Source organism: Pinus tabuliformis, chromosome 2_1 (assembly GCF_031772625.1).
Source record: "Pinus tabuliformis cultivar Carrire ecotype Pingquan chromosome 2_1, CPIR1, whole genome shotgun sequence".
Taxonomy (NCBI): Eukaryota; Viridiplantae; Streptophyta; class Pinopsida; order Pinales; family Pinaceae; genus Pinus; species Pinus tabuliformis.
The window spans coordinates 712,590,423-712,597,298 of NC_142299.1; positions in this window are offsets into that span (position 1 = coordinate 712,590,423).

Sequence of the window (6,876 nt, forward strand, 5' to 3'; positions counted from 1 at the left end):
TTAATATTTGAAATTACATTCATATATGACAAGAATATGTCAATATCATTAATTTATTAATGTGAAGCACCTCTAAAAATAATTATTTAAATAGTTAATAACTATAAATTAAGAATGAATTATATTTAGATAATTTTTATTATAACCTATGATAGTTAATTACGCCCATACACACGACTATTTTCAAATAGGGTTTCCAGATTTTAATTTAATTACCATTAATTATTAGGTAGATGCTAGGGATTTAACTTTCATATAATATTTTAGAATATTCTTAGTTGTATACACAAATCAAATGTTGAGCTTTATTTCCAATGTAGCCATGCATTTTTGTCATTTTAATTAAATTCTGTAATTAAAAAAATGTGATATGATCAAGTGTCACATAAAATGACTTATGGTTTTTTGGGATGTGGTATTGATAAGCTATGGGATTGACCCATAATATTGTAACAAAGAGTATTTATTGATTAAGAATCTCCATGATAAATTGGAGTATAACCTCAATTATTAATAATCTTGTTACATGTTGTTTCAAAATGTATATATTTTTAGCTTATATATCAATTATTTTATCATTAATAATAATAAGAATAAAGTTATAGTTTAGTTAATTTTTTTTTCTTTTTATTTTTTGTTTTGGCAACTTGAGATGTATGATGAAAAGTTTTTTGATGCTTACTATGGATTGATTCTTATTGACATTCACCATCTATTTAATTTATGTGTTTGTGCTACTTATTAGGTGAATGGTAAAAATTTAACCTCCACATAATTTTCTAAAATATTCTTAGTAGTGGTCACAAATCAAAGCTTAATATTTTAAGTTTTTCTTGGGCTTTCAATCAATTGGTAGCATATTTTTGTTACACTCTCCTAAGGAAAAACATGTATTCCTATTGGAAAGGATAAGACAATTGGAAATTTTTGATGAATTAGCTCTATAATAAGGAATTGAACCAAGAGTCTCATTATACAACCCACTGTGAAGGCAATGTGTAAGTATGTTAGTCTCAATTTGGATTTGACACGTGTCCCTCTTAAGTAAAAATAAAATATTCTATAAATAAAAAAAGCAATGTCGACATAGATACACTCCATTAAAATGATTTTTTTTGTGATTAATATATCTTTGAGTATAGGTCAATATTAATTCATATTAAAATATTTTATCCATAATTGACATTGGATGTTTATTATATACAACATTAAAATATTTTATTTTAACATTCTTTCTATATATATAAATATATTTGAAGTTTTACTATGAGCATTTTTTGGGTTCCAGATTTTGACAACCCATGATATTTAAAACTTCATATATACCTACATATAAAAAATGTTGAAAGAAATAATTTTAATGTTGTATATAATAAAATATTCAATATAGGTTATGAATAAAATATTTTATTATGAATTAATATTGAATAATACTTAAAAAAATATTGATAACAAAAAACACCATTTTAATGTCTTCAGTGGAAAAAGATACGCTCAAACTTTTTCAAATGGCTCTTGGGTGTGTCTCTATGGTCTTCGAGGCAACAATGGCATAGGTAAGACTTGATAACTTTCTTATTCATTCTTGCCATGTCGTTTATGTAAAATGTGGGACAGAATTTCTAATCGTTAGTGAATTCTTTCCAGGCTCTTGATCTTGTGTAAGCCATAAATCTAATGTTCCCCATACTATTCGACAATAATCGAGGAGGTTGCGCTGCTTCTCATTCTGCAAAGGTATAAAGAAACCTCTCTTCATACTTTCGGTTCTATTTCAAGGGTAATTTTTCCTGTATTTTTAATTACAGTTCTCTTCCTTCGCGTTAATGGTTGTTGATTGTTTTTCTTAACATGGCGTCGAATTTCCCTTGAGTTCTGCAAGGTCACAAGTAACTACAGTTCTCAACCCTATTTTGACAGTTTTACCGTCTTTCGTGTTTTCTTACTTGAATGGTTTATAATGTTTATACAGGGGTATAGTGTACCATTGTTATAAAGTTTTACTGTTGGACTCATCTAATGTTTTATATATATATGAACCTTAGGGTTTTTTTATATTCTGTCACTAACCGCTTAATAGCGTACAATGTTTATAAGTATGACTTAATATTCTCGTTCTCTATTTACAAGTTTTATTAGATATCCTTCTTATTAGATTTTATTATTCGGTATTTCATTTTATGATTCTTTGTATGTAGGTTTATGAACCTGGTTGAATGTACAATGTTTATAAGTATGACTTAATATTTTAGTTCTCCATTTACAAGTTTTATTAAATATTTTTCTTATTAGATTTTATTATTCGGTATTTCATTTTATGATTCTTTGTATATAGGTTTATGTATCTTGTTGAATATGTGTTGTTGTATTAATCTGTCACTTTAATTTGTGGATTAGCATTTTAGCTTATGATTTCATTTTGCTCGTGTGTTCTTTTCAAGCTTCGTACTATTACAGGGTTCTATGTGGGCATTTCCTTTTCCTTTCTGTGTGTTAGAACCTTCATGCATCACACTTGACTCTTGGTAGGGTCACACACTTTCTCTCACTCAAAGTTATCATACTTACATTTGTGCGCTACCTGAGTCAAGGCATTACACTGCCACCCACTACTGGGACACCTACTCCAACCAAGTGATTTGAGGTCTAGTTGGAAATTCTTATCTGGGAGATCCCCTGAATGTTGGCGGGTCCAACACCGTCAACAGATTTGCAGAGCTAGCTCCATCCAAAGGACCAGACACCAAAATATTCCCCCAAACCAAGGCATTTGGATAACCAAAGGAAGAGACAAAGTGACAAGTCTTCATGATACACTCCTCGACAGACTTGAGATCTTTCTGGAACCCAAGCCACATTGTTATCCTATTGAGATGGCACATTAGACTATGGCATGGAAAAATCACTAGGGTCAAAACCATAATTCTTCCATTGTTACTATCAGTAATCCCCAAATTTACCACTGTAAATATTGAAGGGAATTACCACTAGTATGGTAATTTCACTATCCATGAAATTTTCTTCTCATCTTTCACAATCACTAGCCTAAAATTATATTCATGGTGTATAACCCAGACATGGATATTTTGTTATTTTGACAATTGACAAGTTATTTTGATAATTTGCATGGTAGTTCCATATTTGTATTAGGTAAATGTGAAAAGGTAAATATATAGACTTAGAGTGCAAGGTAAATAATATTAGAAATTCAAATATGTTGAGATGCAAACTTCTTTTAGAGTGCAAAATTTGAAAAAAAAAAGTTTACACCTTAAAATATTTGATCAGATCCCATTAACTTACACCTTAAAATATTTGATCTGATCCCATTAACGTGGAGGTTATATCTATGTGTGTGTGTGTGTGTGTGTGTGTGCACGTAATTTTTCATTATTTATATTGATTTTTTAATACATAAATGGATTCACCAAATCTTTGCTACATTTTAAACAAAATTGGCTAGAAAATATACTTGAGTAGGAGTAAAAACATAAAATAATAAAACTACTTGAAATATTTTAAGCATAAAACTCTATTTTTTTTAATTACTTTATATAGTACATACCAATTTTTTTTTGACCATATATAATATATACATAACTAACATTGATACATTTTACTTAACATGGGTGTTGAGATATTTTATTTATCGACCACATTATCCCATTAAAATGTTTTTTTTTAAATGTATTTTGAAACATACAATAATATTATTTAACTAGTATATTAAAATAATTTATTTATTTACTTTCCTCATCTTCTTCTTTTTTTCTTCTATTTCTCTCTCCTTTTTTTTTCTTCTTTCTTTTTAAACTTTTAACCAATATAGATCTATTTTAAGGCTGGATTTAGCATGGTCCCTGAGGGATCAAATCTCTTCAACTTTAAACCTCTTTTAGAATGCAAATTTTGAAAGAAAAAAATTGAGCCTCTCTCATCCCTTGAATTTTAATTGTATTTTCGAATGCTATATAAAGTACATAACTGAAACTTGTAAGTCTATTTTTTTTCTTTTTGGTTGGATATTAAGTAAAATTGACCAAAAATCCTATAGAAATGTAAAATAGTGCTTCAAATGTTTTAAACACACACACACACACATATATTATTTTATTTTTAATTACTCTATATGATATATACATATTTTTTTAAATTTTTTTATCTATACACTACATTATCCACATTAAAATGGTTTTATTTTTTCTATTAATAGGCCAATATTAATTAATTGTGCAATTTAAAAATTAATTGGTGATCCAATTTGATTTTTTATTATTATGAATATTTTTAAATGTCACATATTAATTTTAAATTAAGAATTAAATGAGTTACACATCTCCCTCTTATTACTTTTATTAGGAAGTACTTGATTTTCTTATTTTATTTTTACACCGAATGTGTTCCCTTTTGAAATGGTTCACCATCGACAGTTTTCTACCTTTTTGTTTTCCACCATTGGTTCGAGCAAACAACTATCACTACTTTTTTTTTCCACTGTTGAATCAAACAAACAACTCTCAATACACAATGCGCGCTCGCCATGTTCCACCTTAATGAATTTCCCTCCTTCCAAGTACATCAATTACTAGATTTGAGAAGAAGTAGGATCTAGTCGAATGATCACAATTCAGAGGAAGATAAATTAATGATGGTGTTCTTTTAATAGACAATTTCTTCCATGTTCCTTCGTTATTCTACACCTAAAAGGAAAATTCAATTCTAAATGAATTCATGGCTTGCGTTGGTTGTGCAGGACTAGTTTCTATCTGGCAAGCAAATTCAAAAATTCAGTTGCATCTTCGACATTTGAGATTCGCATCACTGTAATGGAAACAAAATCTAGACTTTGCATCCCTCAAAACCTTCCAAGATGGTAAGAGTTTTCCTCGTTTCCAAGAACTCAGTCTGAGCCATAAATTTTACCCAATGGATGCATGCAAGATGAAAACCCTAAATAACAAGCCCTAAGTAGTGAATAAGGAGAAGATACATTGCACCAGTTTAACAACATTGATGAAACCCAAACTAAAAAATAATGGAAGATCGTGGATGTTATAAGGGAAATATGGAAAATCCCTTAAAAGGGCAATGTGGACATGGAAGAAACCCTTACTCAATTGAGTGTTCAGGTAACTCCATGACTCGTAAAGGTAGTATTTGATACAACGAGTTCCCTTATTTCGGCTTTGAAATTTTTTTAATGGGCCAAAGCACAACTAGTGTTTTGACATAACACTTCAACTTGTGACAAGCTTGTTAATGTTCTTGGTTTCTCTAGGAATTTAAAACACTACAAAGGGTTTTATTAAAGAGATTTGTTGAATGCTACAGTAATTCTAATGAAACATTCTCATTTGCTATTGTAACCAATGACGATCCCAATTTGCTAAATAAAGTCATGGAAATGGTCGAGGGGTTAGAGATTTCTTCCCGAGACACACTTATGAAACACTTATTGCTTCTCTTTGCAAAGAGAACCATATTGATGCAACCTTAGTCATACTGGAAAATATGGAGGGTCTTGATTGTGCTCCCTAAATGTTCACATTTCATCCACTAATATTCTTTTGTTGTCACAAATACCAAATGAATAACCTCCAATGGGTTTTCAAGATGATGAAGATGTACGATTTTCCTCCTCATCAGATGTTCTGTAATATAGTTTTAAGAGTACTTTTTGAGGGGAACCTATTTGTATAATGTCGAACTCTTTATGAATAGGGCTAAGATGGGTTGCAAAGCGAATGCAATTACATATGGTATAATGATTCAAGTTGCTTACATGCCAGGGAGAATCCAAGGTGTGTTATGCCTCTTTGATAAATTGAAAGAAGAATGAATTAACCCTATGTTTGGTACTCATGGTTCTTCTCAATGAACTCTTCCAAAACAAAAGTTTTAAAGAGGAACACTCATTCCTGGTATAGCATAATGGAAAGGATAACATTTTGGATTTGAACTACTATGAATATTTGATCGATGTATGTACCAAATCATGCCAAGGGCAAGAATCACACCTTCTTTTGATGGAAATGAAAGCTATGGATTTGGAAATTCGATATGATCAATTATGCAATAATTTTTTATCTAAAAACCAAGTTAGTCAGTCACAAAATGTAGTACAATTTTTGGTTCCCATTCGATATGGATAACTAACACGATCTATTACAATGTTGAATATAACAAAACAACTTTTAGAACTTGATTATATATTGTAGTATGCAGATCAATTTTTTTCTTGCATAAAACCATTAGAAAATTTACCTTGTTGCCAATGTAGCCTATCACACCAACACCAATAGGAGATACTTTTAAGTTGTTAATACGCCTCTTGAGAGTTTGAAGATCCCAAACTGATACAAATATTCCAACCATCAACTTACTAACTATTCGTACATAGCGTTTGTTGACCCTTTTAGGTTTTCTAGGTGACACATCAACATATGATGATGAAAGTGTGTCCAGGACATTCCTCGGTTCTTCATTGAAATCACTTTTCTTGAAGGAAGAAACATTTCATAATAAATCTTTTGTTTTTGAATTCAATGGTTGCTCTCGATAGCTCAATCCAATTTTAGAAATTGTATACATTCTCCTTAATCTAGAACCATGTGATAGAGCTTGCATTTCTTAGTTTGACAAAGGCTCCAACCATTTCATTCCAATTCTTCTAGAATTTTTGTAGATTCTCTTTAAATTGACACTGGATTTTAAATTTTGTACTATTGAATCTATTCTCTTATGCCAGGTTGATCCTTCTCTGCCTTGAGAAGCTGGAGACTCTCTTGAAGCTATATAGATTACTAGAATCTAACTAATATCTAATGGTATCTTTTCCAATGCTTCCACATAAAAAATTAACATCTTCACTGCTAG